Below are 17,608 nucleotides of genomic sequence, written 5' to 3' on the forward strand. Positions count from 1 at the left end.
ATTGACAGCCTTTATTGATTATAAGATTAGCGAATATCTATAAAGTGATATATAATATCTTTTTCGCTTCAGATGGATTATCTTCGCACTAGCAGAGCTTCAAAAGAAATGGCGCATTTAATGATAGAGATTCTATGAAACGACAGACTGACGGTGTAGAAATGCCAGAAAAGATGAGCAGCGGTAAGCTCCAATATCGCATGTATGAAGTTTTAAAAGAAAGAATAAGATACTTACTATCACTGAAATGAAATCTGTAAGTAGCACTAAACAAATATTACAATTACACCTAAAATAGTTCAGGAACTGTACGGTTTGGCCCTGGGCTTGTGGCCTTCGACTGGCATGGTTCTTTCTCATTGGTTCGGACGCATTCATGGCTGGTTAGTAAACGTGTGCCCCTATTTACAAAAGGATGTATCGATTCGCTTGTGGATCCTGCTAGTTATCGACTCTGTTGACCTTGGGTTTGAGTTAGTCCGGGCAAGGCGTGGCACCTAAGCGATAATTAATTATTCACGACTTATTTTTATGATTATTCAACTCGACCAAGCGGTGGGATTCTTAGAAACGAGCAACCCTTTCGGGTCGGTGTGGTCTGTTCGAGGCAAACCAGATGGATATTCGATCGAGCAAACGTTATGGGGAATCGTGGAGAAATATTTCTTATGTCCTTTATGGGCAGAGATTTTTTTTTTGGCGAAAGACTAAAATGCTTTCACTTGTCTAGCTACTCAACATAATGATCATAGAAACAAATTGAGGATTTGTCTGATCCATATCGTAATGAATATGAATATTGAATAGAACAGGGATAATCATATTCTGTTATAAGAAGAAGGTGAAACAGCACAGTTGTAGGAAAAAGTACTCGCGAATAAGGACAACAGAGTCTGTTGTTTCGTTGTTTCTGGAAGCATATGCTTTTTCTAAGGTGATAAACTACTTTATTATTCTCGCTACTGCGAAATATTTAGTTGCAAACATCCGGATCACACGAGGCACAAGTTTGTTTGGAATGATCCTAGTGAAAACGTCCGCAATTATCATCCAAAAAGTGAACATAAAATAGACTGCATCTATCACTCATTACTGGCTGGCTTTGTGTTGTTGTATACCAACGAATACGTATTGCTATGAGTTGCCACCAGGAGAGTGTCACTCCTGTCATCCGCTATTGAGATATACAGACTTTGACAGTAGTCAACATATGTGGGCCTAGCCGGCTCTAGGCCCATGTCGCCCGTGCAATAGCATTGGGTTGTTTTGATTTCAACAAAGGCAGATGTTGGCTAGGACAAAATGGCTGCCTAGCAGGGGCCTGGTTGCCACAAGTGTTCTTCACCTATTGACAGTGGTGAACTGCACGCGATGTGTGAGGGCCGTTCGACACAGATCTTTCATTAGGGCCTAAGTCGCAATGTACTCAAATGGAGAAAAATCAGTTTCAATATTCGGCGAAGGTTTTCTAAATGTAGTTTTTATTGTAGGTATAAATTACTTTATGACCGTGTTTTTCCGGAAGCATTTTTCGTTAAACCTTATGACAATATAACAAAGAATTTAATTCCTATGTGCTTTTAGTGGGTAGAAACTAAAAAAATGCTTACGCCCAATTTGCATCCCAGTCGTGATTTCGCCCTTCAGCAACCACCATTTGCGGAAGGGTTAAACCGTGTACATAATTTTCAGAAGGGCGCGGTAAATGGGCTAAACTGACTCTGTCTTGCTGGGTAGGGCTGGGTAAATGGGCGAGCTTGACAGTATACTTTTTAATAGGGCTCAGCAAATGGGCGCATAGAAACCCAATGTAAAAGAAAGGGCGCGTGAATCTTTTCTTCAAATTTCATGAAAATATCGAAATATTCGAATGTTTATGTGCAACAACTATCGAGTAGACATGATCATAGTAGATATTGCTTATCATTTATATAACAGAATCGCCGTTTATTCTTTTATTTATGAGTAATAACCGTACGCCCGCTTCTGTCTAAAAATGTAAGTTTGGCCTATATATTCCATATGAGAAGAAGGGCCTAAGTCGAAATCTCGAAGAAAATGCATGTTTCGCCGTTTTGTTTTCTTTAATTATACATCGAACTAAAAACCATTTTAACTAATTTTCACCTCAATCTTGTAGTATTTTTGTTGCATAATGTCGTAATAGCGAAAGCGCAGTTTGTTTACATTTGCGATTTAAGCCCTAATGAAAAATCTATGTCGCGTTGTAAGCAAGGTTTTGACGCACAGTTTGTTAGACTGGGTGAGATGAACACTCAGGCAAAAAATACAGCGAATTTCATAGGAATATCGCATAATTTTTAGCCATAAGTAGCATGTATGTAAATCATAAGATTATCTTATGAAACAGCATTTATTTAGTCAAATCGGTTTGCTATGATTTCATGTTCCATAAGGCATCTTTGAATTATCATAAGACAATATTCTACGTTTCTCTTATGTTTATGAGAAACATAAGATGCTCGTATGAAACTCGAACGACTGGCATATGCAATAACTTATAAAATGTTAAGATAATTACACAAGTCGTATGTTTTTCATATTAATCTTATGAAAACATAGTTTTGTTACTTTCCTTGGTATCACAAGATGAATCTTATGAAATTCGCTATGCATTTTGCCTTAGTGAATATTTACAGCCTCAGCAAGTATTTAATATGACTGTGTGACGAATGTCTGTGTTATTTCTACAAGACACTTCGTTGTTGAGCTCCAGCCTTGTTCGCGAACTATTCGATCTAGTACCTGACGATGGATTTAGCCTACTCCGATGAAGAGTTCCCCGACGAGAGAAGTTCCCTCGAAACCGAGCTAACCAGCCTGCTGCCGAGGACAGTTCGGCGATTCCGGTGAAACAGAGAGTATGATTCGCTGGTACCTCGACGACTCGCGACTGGTGGTGTCTCGTCGTTGTCTACTCAGTCTAGAGCCCAGCGGTGAATCTAACTTACGCCGATGGAGAATTCCCCGGTAAACGAAGCTCTTCCGATACCGATTCTTCTTTGGTTTTCACTATATTCCTATCGGACCAACCAGTAAGGTGCCGTGGTCGGTCTGGTAATTCCAAGTGGAGTCCCCGACGATGAATCTAGCCTACTCCTGCGGAGAGTTTGCCGGCGTTTATTGCGCTCCCGAAACCGTTGCTTACTGTTTGTCACGCCATTTCCACTGTATGTCGGTCATGATCTGCGGCACCACTCTGTCGACCGTATTCCACATGTTTACGTCACTTGTCATCCTGTAGATAACATTATCCGGGTTGATGTCCGGTCCTCCCGTTTCATTTATCTCCCTGTGCGTCGCTTGGAAATTCAAAAACCACATGCTCCGATGTTTCCTCGACGTTCTAATACTCCGGGTGCAATGGTGACGTTGCGTACCCGAATTCATAAAGATACTTCCTGTAGCAGCCGTGACCCGCCAGGAGCTGAGTCAGGTGGAATTTCACCTCTCTGTTCTTTCCATTGACTCGACAGGTTCGGGATGAGCCGGTAGGTCCACTTCTCTGTCCTGTTGCCACCTCGCCATCGAATCGTTTCTCACCATCTTCCTCTCGTTTCTGGTATTTCTCCCATTGTAGCACTCGATATCCTCCGCCAGGGTGATGCAGATGTGTATCGCCCCGGCAATAACACATACTGCCTCCGATGATATTATTCTGTACGCGCTCGCGGCTCCTACGACTATTCAGCTTTTCGCGGCTCGCTTGGTTTTCAACGCCGCACGCCAGGCGGGAATCGACGTCGATCTGCTTTGCAGTTGCTGACCAAAAACACCTCCGTTTTGTGGTGAGCTATCTGCAGCTTGTCCCTGTTCATCTAGTTCTCGAAGTGGAGGTGTCACCGTTCCAGACACCTCCACTTCTTCAAGTCTCTCACCTATCAGCGATAGTGACACGTGATCAACGAAATCCACGATTTTCACTTTTCTGGACAGCCGCAATGTCAAGCCCTCATCATACATCCTGTTCCAAAGACTAAGAATGAAGCTCTGAGGAATACCCGTTGTCACTCTCATTAATTTTGCCCTACGTGCAGCAGCACTCTGCTCTGGAAGCAACTCTTTACGATCTGGCATAGATTAACGGGGGCCCTCATTCTGTGCAGTGCTGCGACGAAGGCTTCCCAGCTGGCGCTGTTAAATGCATTATTCACATCTATCGTGACTACAGCGCAGTATCGATCTCCTCTTCGCCTCTGGTTAGATGCATTCTTCGTAATCTCCAACAATGTCCGAATTTTATCCAACTTTCCAGCAGTTTTCTGAGTATATCCAGCAAACTTATTGGCCTATACGAAGCCGGATCTCCCGGCGGATTGCTTGGCATTGGCAGCAACACCAGCTTCTTTACTAGTCAGGTAGTTGGATTGTGCTTCGGGAAGAAACCCTCATCTATTATCTTCAGCTTACCCGGGCACATTTCTGCTGACGTCGACGAGCCCTTCATTTTCGCCATCACGACTCGATACGCGTCACCCCAGGGATTGTCGTCTACTTCCCGACACAGCTTCTTGTGGCAATCTGACTTGCTAAGCTTGATCTGCCGTTTTAAAGCGGCCCTAGCTTCCCTAAACGCTTCCTTGCGTCCCTCTCTATCTGGTTCCGATACTGCTCTCTGAACCCGGCTTTTGGCTCTGAGACAAGCAGTACGTAGCGTACTTGGTATTTCGTGCCACCAGTAATCTGGACGCCGTCTAATCCGTAGCTCCTGTTTTCGCGGCACTGTTGCATCACAAATTCTTCTTGTTATATCAGTCGCATCCACGTTCTCGGTCCCTTCGTCCGGCCGAAATGTCTCAACGAAGAGATCTTTGTTGAAAGTTTTCGACATCCACGGTGATCCTTCTCCGTAAATAAATAAATAAATGTGCCAACGGCACCTTTATTGCACAATCGTACGTCTAACTTCGCTAGAGCTTCCTGCAGAATATACCCTCTTGTGTTGGTTAGTGTACTACCCCACTCCACAGCCCAAACTTTGAAGTCACCACCACTGACTACCGGCTCGCGGCCGATCAACTGCTCGCTTAACTGCTCCAGCATTAAGCTTAGTATGCACCTCTTGCGAAATGAGGTCGCGAAATATTTTTCCTTCTTCCGTGCGGAATTTTGACATTTGCTCGCGAAAACTAGTCTGTGTTTGCTGTTAGATGTCGCTTTTGATAACTGGAAAACGACATCAGCTGTTGTTTGTTTATTTCTTTTTTATATTTCTGTTGTCATTTAAATGTTTTAAATGATGTATTTTATTAATTCATCACGGATGTGTATGAAATCGGTAACAATTGTAAACCTATTTGCCATTCATGAAGCTCTCAGGGAAGTGACGTACTCAGCGTGAATCATATTTCGAGAATGATTAATCATAATGCTTATTTGTGACGGTTCCGGATGTCTCGGGGAAGTTCAGTCTGACCAATTTAGACAGCACAATTCCTGCAATCGGAAATTTAAATCATTGGCTGGCCAATTTCTATCTAAATTGGCTGCTTCTACCGGTTCTAGAAGACCCAGGGAAATGATCGAAATTCGCTCAAACCAAATCTATTGTAATTGTCCGAATCGTAAGTCTAAATCGGCGTTTGACCATTAAGAAGCAAATCTGATTGCCTTGGCCGCCTTTACCGCTTTCACAAGTCTCGGGGAAACTACCTTTCGAAACACGTTTCGGAATCCGGAAATATAACGCAAATATAACAACCGACTCCGACTCAACCGGTTTCAGGTCGAACCAAACCCTAGGCTTTAAACTACGTTAAAAATCGATTATGATAACAATGGCTACTACTAAAGGTTCCGGAAGTCTCAGGGAATGCTACCAATAATCAGTACGGATACAAACCTATTTTTGGTATAACAATTGTGAGAATCGTAATTGAAATTTATTGCCATAAGTAATTCGTGGTAATTCTTATTGCATGAAACACTAAGGAATTGCGCATATTGCTACTACTTGTGTTACTACCGCCAGAAGCATAATTGTCCCATGTGTATAGGGATTCCCATAGAACATGGGACAGTTTTGCTTCTAGCGGCAGAATACCTCACACAAAAAATGCTGTTCAAGTCTGATATTACACCGAAAGTTAGACGAATTAACTGAATTCTAATTTGATGGTCAAATTGACCCTGTATGTAAATTATGGAAAAGATGTTATAAGCCTTTTACAATCAGACATAATCCAATAATACGTTATAATCCATTTAAAACGAGTGTATTGCTAGTTAGGCACTTTTCAATTAGTTAGGTCTTTTCATAATCAGTTCGGTCATAAAAATCAATTAGGCCCTTTTATAAATTGTTGTAAAATCGCTATCAAAATTCTTCATAATCAAATGTTGCGTTATGTACGTGCTCGGGTAGATATTTGTTAATGGAAAACATGAAATTTCAATTTGTTACATTTTGTGGTTAGGCCCTTTTCAAATGTTTGGATAGAACTGGGTAGATTGTAATTGTAAATTTATTAGCTTGCGATACACTGTTGGTTACATTTGTAAATTAAAAAAATATAAAATTATAAATTCAGAATCAAAACAAGTATGACCAGTAGCTGGTCGAAAACACTTTACGGTGCGATCTTTTCAATTTCGTCCGAGTTCTCCGCGCAACTGAATCTTTTTCCGGAAGTGTTTTTTGATTGATCTGCAAATCATCATGTTTCGATCACTGCCCACTAGGTCGATGGTGATTCCGTTCTGTTAAAGAAGTGGGAAGAAATACAATCTATAGGATCACAAGAATGAGTCACACTTACCGAATCTACCGGTGCGTCTAATTCGATGTAGATACGTTTCGCAATCGGCTCGTCCCTGCTAATCCATCGGCAGGTCGAAGTTGACGACAATGGTCACCTGTTCGACGTCGATACCTAAGACGAAAGAATCTCTCCGTAACCTGGTGCTGTAGCCAGAATCAAGTGGTGGAACTTACCCCTGGACAAAACGTTCGTTCCAACCGTTGCTCCACCGTTAGATTACCGGACAGTACCGCTACCGAGTGACCATCCTGGGACATCCTGCAGGTCAACCAACCGGCCGTTTTTCGTACCTGTTTCGATCGATTAACAGTTCTGAAAATAAGTTTACTTGGACGTTTACAACTGTCCTATACATCATATGACAGAAAATGATCGCTTGTCCGACGGTAATCACACAATTTCTCGTCCTGGTTGCGGAACTTGACGTAGTACTGTTTGATGTTATCGAGTGATTCTTGCTCCCGCGCCTGCCGAATGACGATCGGATTGGGTACGATGTACTCGGCAAACTCCATTACCTCGCGCTCGTACGTGGCCAAGAAGAACACCGACCATAACACCCGCCTCGTCCAGTACAAAAAGGAAAAACTAGGTCGTACGTCCTGAACTTTATACCCCAGTCAATTAGCTTGCCGGGTGTTCCGATGATGATATGATTAGTCAGCTTCGCCCCTTTGACGGTCTCCTCACCGCGAACGGCGTATAGAAGTTTGATTTCCGGGCAAAACTTTGCCATTTTGGCAGCTACTTCCCCCTTCTGAATTGCCAGCTCATACGTGGGGGAAAGGCAAATCACCTGCAGATAGTTTTTTAACTGATGGACTCAACTGTGCATTGCCAGCACAAAGGCAGCGGTTTTTTCCTGTTCCCGACTGACTCTGGGCGATTATATTCCGTGGCGGACCGGCCAACAGAGCCATCTCCTGAATCTTGGAAGGGCGTTGAAACCCATCGCATAGACTCCCTGAAGTAATCCCGGCTTCACGTGCAAAACTTCGAAAGTTTTAACCAACCAACCGGCGAAGAAGAATCCTTTCGCTGCACCTTCAGATCCAGCTTTGATTCTACTAGACCTTAGTGAACATCTTTCATTAGCAAACTTGCATCCGCCGGGCTAAAAGATTAGTCACGGATAATTTTAAAGCTGATACTAAATATTTCGGGAGAAAATTTAGAATAGGACGTAAGCAACAATGAGATTCTCTTTGGGGTCTTTCTCTTCTGTTTGTTACTCGGTCGTTTCAATATTTAGTACTCAACTCTTTGCCTAATATTTTAGTAAAAACCATCGGCTATGTACTGGAAAATTAGTGCAAAGTGTTATAGTGACGTCATAATCGAAAGAGAAAGTAAACAAAGAGAGGCTGTCAATGTTCCTTATGTCCTAATCAAAATTTTCTGCAGATTTCGACTTACTTGAATGCCTCTGCATCTTCCGCGGAGGAAGGTGTTTCTCCATTTTCTCTTGCAGCTTGTTTTTCTTCAGGAGCTGCTAGAGTCAGAATTTCTGTAGCTACCGAACTCCAAACATCAGGTGCAGCTTTGGTTCTACTGCCGGTGGACTAGGTTTTTCCGCATTCTCTTTCTCTGGACTGCCAGCCGCCGGCTCTGAATCCTTATCCTTGATGATATGTACTCAGTTCGCTAACCTATTTGTATTGAAAAGAAAAATTCAAATCCCATCCCAATGATCGCTTCAAAAATAGGTTATAACAAAAAAAAAACACTTACCGAGTGCAGAAATTTCTTGATCCGTCGTCTTTTTGACCCAGTTATCGGCAGCGCTTGCCATCGTTTCGATCGGGTATTAAAATTCAATAGCAAGGTACAAAGTATGGGAAATCGTCCTGAATCAGCACGGGTACTGTCCCTCGGGTGGTTTATTCCTTGCAATTCGCTGAAATTTTGACCAGAGCGACCTTGCGGAAAAAACGATGCCTTCTTTTGCCTGCTCACTTCCCTGCCATGAAACCGATGATGAGCGCTTATTCCAAACGGTTAGCCGATTGAAGATGACGTGCCATTATGTTTGTTCTGTGAATTGATAAGGACATTTAGATATACAAAGGAATGTTTGGAGGAGGGATGCTACTGGTAAATACATACCGAAAGAGAAAGTCCTTTCCGAGCATCTTGATGTTGTGTTTGCTGTTGGCCCATTATCACTGCGTTTTCTTGCTGGGTGATTACCATGATATTATGTTGTTGGTGTTCGATCTGAAAAAAATCATAATAAAAAAATATCCGTAAATGAGTGAACTCGAGCTTTTTAAAGAAGAATAGGGTATTACATTACAATGTACTAAACACGGTACTGATCCTTTCGAAATAAAAAAGGTAATAAAAATGTCTCACCTTGCCGCACCAACTGAATAAAAAAGTCCTGCACACCGCATGGTACAGTATAGTATGCTGCTGCTACTGTGTTTGAATGTGCTGTTGCTATCTTTTTTGCAGTTGGTAAATCTACATTTGGGTTGGATCTATTGCACTAATTGCGGTTGCTGACCAGGTTGTACCGTCGGTTGAACGTTATTGCTACCGACCTTTAGGATGATGGTCATGGTCTGGAAGAAATCTTAATTTTCTGATGTGGTGGTTGAAGGTGGTTCTGCTGCTGAGCTTGCTGTGAAATGTTGGCGATAAGCACTCGAATAGTGATTGCTTGCTGCTGCTGGAATGGAATCACGAGCACTGTGTAGGCAGTGATATTTTCAAAAATAGTGGCAGACATGTTTTAAGGCAGAATGTGCCGATGAAATGTTTTCCGATGTGTCCATCATTCGTAAACTCCTGTTGTTCGTTTGAGCAGTAATTGCTATGTGGTCCTTTTTTGAGGGGCTGTTGCTGGATTTGGAGTAGTTGGTACTGCTGCGGTTGTATCGATTTAATGTTGGTTGGCTGATTGCCAGATCCAGGATGTTGAGACAAGATTAGTTGAGCTGATTTGCTTTGTTTGGGTGTGCTGCAAATAATATTAATTATTTAAATTTAATTGTTTAAAACTAGAAACAATCACTTCCAGTAATATTTTTAAACTTACCATTCAAATTCGAAATATTGAATTTCTAAACCACGAAATTTTGACAGGTTGCGATGAAAAAAATTGCCAATCTTGGGTTTTCTTATATTTTTTCATTGCAACCTGTCAAAATTTCGCGAGCCTCCGTGCGAAATAATACCGCTGACCATTATTTCGCAAGGAAAAAGTTTGCCTTGGTGACAGCGCATAGAAAGCAGCGCTGTCTCGCGGAACTATTATGAAACTTATCGTTTGTCGAACCGTGTCTCAGCTAACTTCATTTTTCGTTATCGTTTTCGCGAGAGCTGCGTACCGCTTACGAAATGCAAACGAAATTTTTTTTCGCGAACATTTCGCGACGTTTTTTATGCATAGGTTTTGTATAGGAAATTTCATTTCGCAAGAGGTGCATACTTAGCTTTAGGCTGAACTGCTCCACTGTCAACCTTGGGGGAGCGTAACAGCTGCACACCAAGACGCCGTTAGTTTTGGCGATCACGAAGCCATCGTGTGAACGTTCTACCACTTCTTCAATAGGGAATCTGCGTAGCTTGTATCGCAGACGTTCCCGATCTATCTGTCACCCAGTTACCGTCATCAAGGGGTACTTGATATTACTCTGCAATCAAAGCGACGTCACATATTGTTTCTGACGTAGACAGCCACAATAATTGCTGTGCTGTGTCACAGTGATTCATATTTATCTCTTGGAAGAAGGGCATTTAAAGCCACCAGTCTGATTAACGTTTCCGTCCTCTGGCGTTTCAGTACCTCCTGGATCTATCCGGGCCCTTGCAAGCCACTGCCAAATGCCCGAAGCTTAAGGGGGTCTTCTACTCGCGAGGTCTAAAATTGAGCACTTTTTTGGGAATTAATTGTAAAACATCTACTTAATAGATTTTGAATCTTCTTTATTGAATTTTCTTTATTTTGAAAAGGCATGTTTTGATTTTAAATTTTACTTTTGAGGACGAAAAGAAAAATCTCTCGCGAGCTTGAAATTTCATTGATGAGATTGATGTTCTAGCTGGATGGGTCTCGCTTAAGTAAAGTTGTAGCAAATTGGGTAATCTGTAACCAAAAAGCGAATTCTATACATTTATTTTATAAGAAATGTATTTTTTAATTTGTAAAAGTTATGTTACGATTTGTGAAACTTTCCAATATTTGCGTAATATTTTTGGCCTATTAGTGGCTATAAAAATGGAACAAATTGACATTGCAAATCCCTCTCGGGAAAACATAGCGGCATGTTTTCTGAACAATTGGACAAAAAATTATTGAAATCGGACCAGTACATCTATGAAAAGCTTAACTTGACCGCTTAAAAATCACTGCTTTCGGGAAAACGCGTTTATCGATTAAATACGATATAACTCGATTGTAGTACCTTATTAGTTAATGTGCTGTACCGGAGCCGTAGAGCTCAGCCTGGTTGTCCAGATTTTGCTCCCTCTGTTGAGTTCGGGCCTGCTTTGTCGTGACACTCACTTTGCGTTCAGAGCGAGTTATACGTTCACCGTCGAGTCAAGTATCACATCTTTCAGCTTCATTCCCCAAGGTAATTCCCATCATCTCCATAGCTTGTAATATCGATGAAAATCCTTGGTTGAAGATGCTGACTGCCAAATAAGTCTTAACATTGACCACCTGCCTGCCAGAATTTGCGCAAGTGTTTGGCGCTAAAGGCCAGATTCCACTATTCGGAGACTAATTGTTGTTTTGGGTATGAACATCTTTCTAATAAATCATTAGATGGTAGACTTTCGTAGATGGGTTTCAATAATTCTACGATTGAAGGAGCGATGGGGATTCTGACACGCTCGAAAGTTTCAAAAGTTCCTTTTGCCAACTGTTCTCGTCGGGTGGGGGGGGGGGCTTTGGGGGTCTTGGGGATTTTCGTTCGATGATGATCTGTGTTCGAGGGAAGCCCAGATTCCATTTTGCATATATTCTACAGATTTTTGAGTTTCTCCGAACAGCCTGCCAATAAAATGTTGTTAGCTCATCGATTAATTTGTCGGTCAACTTTCTCTTTCTTTTCCAATCGATACCGTTGTTTTCTTTCTTCAGTTTTCGTAATCTGGTACCCATACGCTTCTCAACATGTCCGACGCATTCTTTCTTCCGTACGATTATCTCGTCCCCAAAAAAACAAGAAACCAATCTTAGACGCTCACATATACTTAAACCGTCAAGAATGAACCGATGAATTCTGTAAACAATGATTTTTCCATAGACAAGCGCCATCTTGGTGCGGCGCGCTTAGTATCTCAGAAACGGCCGGAGATGGGTTTCGGTTCCCAGAAACATGCCAAGGAATATGATTTTCACCAAATCCTTTCTGTAACGTATTCTCAGATACATAGATTGAAATTAAACAAAGAAAAAAGAAAGACCCCCTTAAATACTTGAAGCATTTCTCCGCTAATTTATACATTCGAAGCACGGCTCCCAACGGCCATCTCGACTATCCAATCGTAAGTCTTCCTACCACCAGCGCCTTGTCAGTAGCGGTTACCGGTAAATAATTTAACGCTAGCTTGCAATTTTTAAATTAAACTAGCAAGTCGACTCAGGATGCTGCACAGAGGAGCAACTGGGGTCGAATCCTGGCCAAAACTATTTATTGCGGCTATTGCTGTTATTTTACCTTAATATGAACTAAAAATAGACAATAACTAGGTTTTGGGAGAATTTGGCATCTATCCACCTACAAGAGGGGTCAATTTTCTATATCCTTCCGAATACTAGTATTTTTGAGGTGATCCTTGTGAATACATTTATTTTTCCCGTTGCATGAGCAGTTGGTCAGTGGAAAAGCAAGAAGAAAAGGGATGCCTGTGCACATATTCATAGAAATACATTTTGCTAAACATAGTATTTGGCCCTACAGCATTTCAGCGTACCTCAAAGTAGTATAAATATCAATAGTACGCTTGGAATTTGTGGATCGGACAAGATCGGAAGAGATTTAATGTTTTTAGATAGCCAAAATCTTGTTTTGTAATGTAATAAAGTGCCATGGATTCTGGAACAGTTACATTTCAAAAACAGGACCATGAACAAAAATCACGTGTTTTATAATTATGTTCCATTTTCACTCAGTAACGCCTATATAACGCCTTTATTAGTGGAGATATTTGTTTTTGTTTTGTGAACTTCTGTCACGGCTTCTGCCATACATTTACCAAATCGAATTGCTGTACGTGAACTAGTTCACAACTTAATAAAATCGAAGGTTGAATCGTGGTTTTATTCATAGCTTTTGGAACATTTTTCAGAATCTGGCTTTGCAACATGAACTGAATTATGATTGGTTACATCTTGAACATGATCTGGTTTTGGTGGTTGTTAAGTATTTCACAAAATCAAAACATATTTGCTCGTGAACTATTTAACGAAACCCGTAATATTATCCATCAATCCTTTCAATCATCTAACTAGTTCATGATTCCTAATATAATAGTCACGATTCAATATCCGTGCTCGTGAAATAGATAACAAAATCACTAAATGCTATTCATGTATATGCGAATTAATCACCACTCACCATTCATGAAATCCCAAGCAACCAGAAGTTCGGATAATACTTAAAAAGCACACTTTAAAGTTCACATAAAGTTCTTAGCGAACTTTCTAGCTGCTTAAGCTTTAATGGAACTTGAAAGTTGCATAAGCCGCCATTAGAACATAAAACGTATTGCAAAATTACTTAAAACGGGAAGCTTATGCAACTCCCTTATACGAACTTTTGGTTGATTGGGATAGTTCACAAAACCATGAAATATGGTATTTATGTGTTCGCGAACTAGTTCATGATTCCTAGCATGATAGTCATGTAATATTCGAGCTCGTGCAATAGTTAACGAAATCCAAAAATATTGTTCATGTATACGTGAACTGATTTATGGTTGCTAGCGACTGACCATTCGTGCTCGTAAAATCATGAAGTCTTATTCATAGGAACGTAAAATTATTCATGATTCCTAATATAATAGTCACACCTGACCATGTGTGCCCGTGAAGTAGTTTACAAAATCAAAAAATATTATTCATGGATTCGTGAATTGATTTATCACTCGTAGTACACGATTCACGATCCATCTTGATTGCTTATGAAATTTAGAATGTATCCGTAATCAATTTCATGCAACTGCACATGATCTTAAAATTTTCACTTGAACTATTTCACAAAATTTAGGTTTTGTCATGAAATATCGTATATTTATGTTCAGCCTATAGCGACTAGGTGCGAGCAGCAGATAAAAGAAAACTATTTGGACTTCAAACATCATTCGATAAGGTTCAATTTGATGTCTGGACAGTAAATGTAAACTGTGTTGAGTACCAAAAATATACACTAAGGTTTTTTTTACACGGTTTTTTTTGCACGGTTTTTTTACACGGCTTTTTTTACACGGTTTTCGCAATTAGCACGGTTTTTTTTTGCACGGTTTTCGCAATTAACACGGTTTTTCGCAAAAATATTCTAAGTCCTTTTAAAGGCAAAAGACTTAGACGATTTCTCAACAATTTTTTTTTGCACGGGTTTCGCAAAAATGTTCTAAGTCCTTTTGGAGGCAAAAAACTTAGACGATTTTTGATCAATTTTTTAGCGCCGATTTCGCAATTAACACGGTTTTAGCAAAAATCCTTATGAAGACTTAGACGGTTTTTGACCAAGTTTTTTTTGCACGGATTTTGAAATTTACACGGTTTCTGCTTTTCCATTTTGAATGCAAAGAATTTCGAAGATTTTTGGAAAAGTGGAAATGATTGCTTTTGGAACAGCATTAACGAGTAGATGCCAAATGTTCATGTCTGAGGCCATTTAGAAAACCAAGATGGCGACTTCCGGTTCAGTGGAATTCTCTGAAACCCCATCAATATGGCTATTTTTGGAACGGGATTGATGAGTGGCCGTCAGATATCGATGTTTAAGGTCATTTTGAAAACCAAGATGGCGACTTCCGGTTCAGTAGAATTCTCTGAAACCCTATCAATATGGATATTTTTGTACGGGATTGATGAGTGGACGTCAGATATCGATGTTTAAGGCCATTTTAAAAACCAAGAAGGCGACTTCCGGTTCAGTGGAATTCTCTATAACCCAATCAGCATGCATATTTTCAGAGCGGGCCTAATAGAGCGCATAATAGAGATCAGTGTCAGAGGCCATTTGGAAAACCAAGATGGCGACTTCAGGTTCATTGGAATTCTCTAAAATCGAATCAATATGGGTATTTTTGGAATGGAATTGACGAATAGACGCTAGATATCGATGTCTGGTGCCATATTTAAATTCAAGATGGCGACTTCCGGTTCTGTGGAATTCTCCAAAGCCCAATCAATATGAGTATTTTTGGAACGGGATTGACGAGTAGGTGCCAAATATCAATGTCTGAGACCATTTCGAAAATCAAGATGGCTACTTCGGTTTAGTAAAATTTTCAATTACCACAACAATGTGAGAATTTTTGTAATAGCGTTAATGAATAGATACCGAATGTCAATTCCGGAAGTCATGTTTTCATCTAAGATGGTGACTTCTATTTTAGTGCCAAGACGATGTTTTAAATATAAAGACACGCGGCGAGAAAAACAGTAAATTTGGCTGCACGGTTTTACAAATTATTTGTCTACTAGTTTTGGCAACCAGGAATATTGTGTAAACAGCGAGTGACTTGTAGTTTTAATGAATGCTTGGCGAATTCCTTTTTTGAAATATTTCCCACAATACTCAATCATGTAACTTGGAAACGCATTGATTTACGTTACTGAGCCTGTCTACATGTTTTTCGTTGCGCTAGAAAAAATGTATCGAGGATGCAGGATGCAGACATGCATTTCTTTTCATTTCAATCTCGATACTTCCCACGCATTACTTCCTAAATCCGCCATATTTGTTTACATTGCTAGTTTGGAACCGTTGTTTTGGGTTCGATTGGAACTTTTGGCTTCAGTCTTCGTGCATCTCTATAAGCATCATCTCTGCTTTAGTTGTACATCTCATTCATCTTAAGGGGGCGTCTGGTGTAGTGGGCAAAAAAATCGACTTCTTTTTTATCCGCTTAATTGTTAGTATTGAGCCTCTAGAATAGTCTCCCGCAATCTCGGTGACCACGCTGAACTTCTTTTGTTTTAAACAGCCATGCATTCTTCGCGCGTATTTGCTGTGAAACACGCAGATTTCAATCTATCGGCAACAATTTTCTTAAGACTGACAGCGATAAAAATACAGTGTGAACAATACACTTTAAACTACTTCCACCCAAATTTTTAAGAGAAAATACCAAATGGATTGTTTTCCACGTCATTTTTTCCGTGATGCAATTTGATATGGAGTATCCTTTAATAGCGTTTTTTCGAAACCGCGTTTTTCAAATTGGTGAACACGATAACTCAAAAACTAATCAAAGAATTGACTTGATTTTTTTTATGAAAATGTACAATATGTGTAGCCTGTCGGCGAACCACAGAAAACAGAATGAGAAAATTGTTCTCTCTATTATTTTGAAGAAAAGTGCACGAATTTTACAGAAAAATATGAGATTTTTCGGTTTACATGAAGCCATTTTCCTAAACTCGAACTTTTTTTGGGTTCATCGAGTAACTACAAGTCTAAGCTTTACAAATTTTACTTAATTTCCTGTGTCAAACAATTTTATCAAGAGTCATCGTGTTAGCCGCGGCGCTCCTCGACGTGGAAATGGTTGGACGTCTACTCTTGGAACGCTCGTATGTGTGGCTCTGCGTGGCTGCCGACCCTATTCTGCGCGGCGTGTGACGTGAGACGACTAATCTCACCTCACTCTACGTGACTTCACCCAATTCTGAAGAGTCATTTCGGGTGACGTGAGACTCCCATTTAACCGCAATGAGGAATCTCACCTCACCCGAGTCGACTCTCAGAATCGGGTGAGAAAAGTCACGTAAAGTGAGGTGAGTTTCGTCGTCTCACGTCACACGCCTCGCAGAATAAGGCCGCGCAAATATTTTTTTCGTACAGAATAAACGTACAAATTTAAAGCTTAACATTACATAAAAGATGCATTGTTTCCTTGCCTTCAAAATCGTAAAACAAAATAACTTTCGGTTTGAGCACTTTACACCAGACGCCCCCCTTAATAATACAGCGAAGACCTGATTTTATTATTTCCCCCTGATTATGTCAGCTTTTTGATTCGGCTTTGAGTCTCGCATGAAGATTCGCTCGATGAGCTCTAGCAGACGAACCAACTAAAATTCGAGTAAATCCATTCATGAGCACATTTTTCTTATCTTATAAATGCAAAATATACAAAAATAAATGTATCTTTTTGTTTTACGCTGGATATTTATACTAAATAATCAGAACCATCTTGGGTGTTACAATGACGTCAGACCTCTGGCAACTGCATATTTGTCAATCCAGTTCCAAAACACTCCATGTTGTGAGTTATACAGAATATCGCTAAGCCGATAGTCTCAATGTTGTATTTCAAAATGGCCTCAGACATTGATCTCCATCATGCGCTCATTAGGCCCGCTCGCAAAATAAGCATACTGATTGGGTTATTGAAAATTCTGTTAGACCGGAAGTCGTCATATTGGTATTCCAAATGGCCTCAGGCATCGATATTTGGTGCCTACTCGTTAACACTGTACCGAAAAGAACCATATCGTTAAAATGCGGGACAAAAGGAAACCTCAAGATCCGACGTTTCCACTTTTCCAAAAACCTAAGGAATTGGAAAAAGCAAAAACCGTGCTACTTGCATAATCCGTGCAAAAAAAAACCTGTTCAAAAATCGTCTAAGTC

General features: G+C 40.5%; 1 long non-coding RNA gene across 3 annotated transcripts; it reads right to left on the minus strand.

The window, feature by feature from the left end:
- Positions 1-6,703: 6,703 nt before the first annotated feature.
- On the minus strand, positions 6,704-10,120 carry LOC131683833 (uncharacterized). Of its 3 annotated transcripts, XR_009304575.1 has the most exons (8): positions 9,928-10,120; positions 9,826-9,850; positions 9,138-9,747; positions 8,889-8,999; positions 8,514-8,816; positions 8,199-8,431; positions 6,956-7,896; positions 6,704-6,893 (listed from the first exon to the last, which is right to left on the minus strand). It is a non-coding gene; the product is annotated as an uncharacterized LOC131683833 (long non-coding RNA). The 3 variants fall into 3 exon arrangements; XR_009304573.1 differs by having other exon boundaries at positions 6,704-7,896; positions 9,928-10,115; XR_009304574.1 differs by lacking the exon at positions 9,928-10,120 and having other exon boundaries at positions 6,704-7,896; positions 9,826-9,900.
- Positions 10,121-17,608: the final 7,488 nt, after the last annotated feature.

The sequence above is a fragment of the Topomyia yanbarensis genome, chromosome 2 (genome assembly GCF_030247195.1).
Source record: "Topomyia yanbarensis strain Yona2022 chromosome 2, ASM3024719v1, whole genome shotgun sequence".
Taxonomy (NCBI): domain Eukaryota; kingdom Metazoa; phylum Arthropoda; class Insecta; order Diptera; family Culicidae; genus Topomyia; species Topomyia yanbarensis.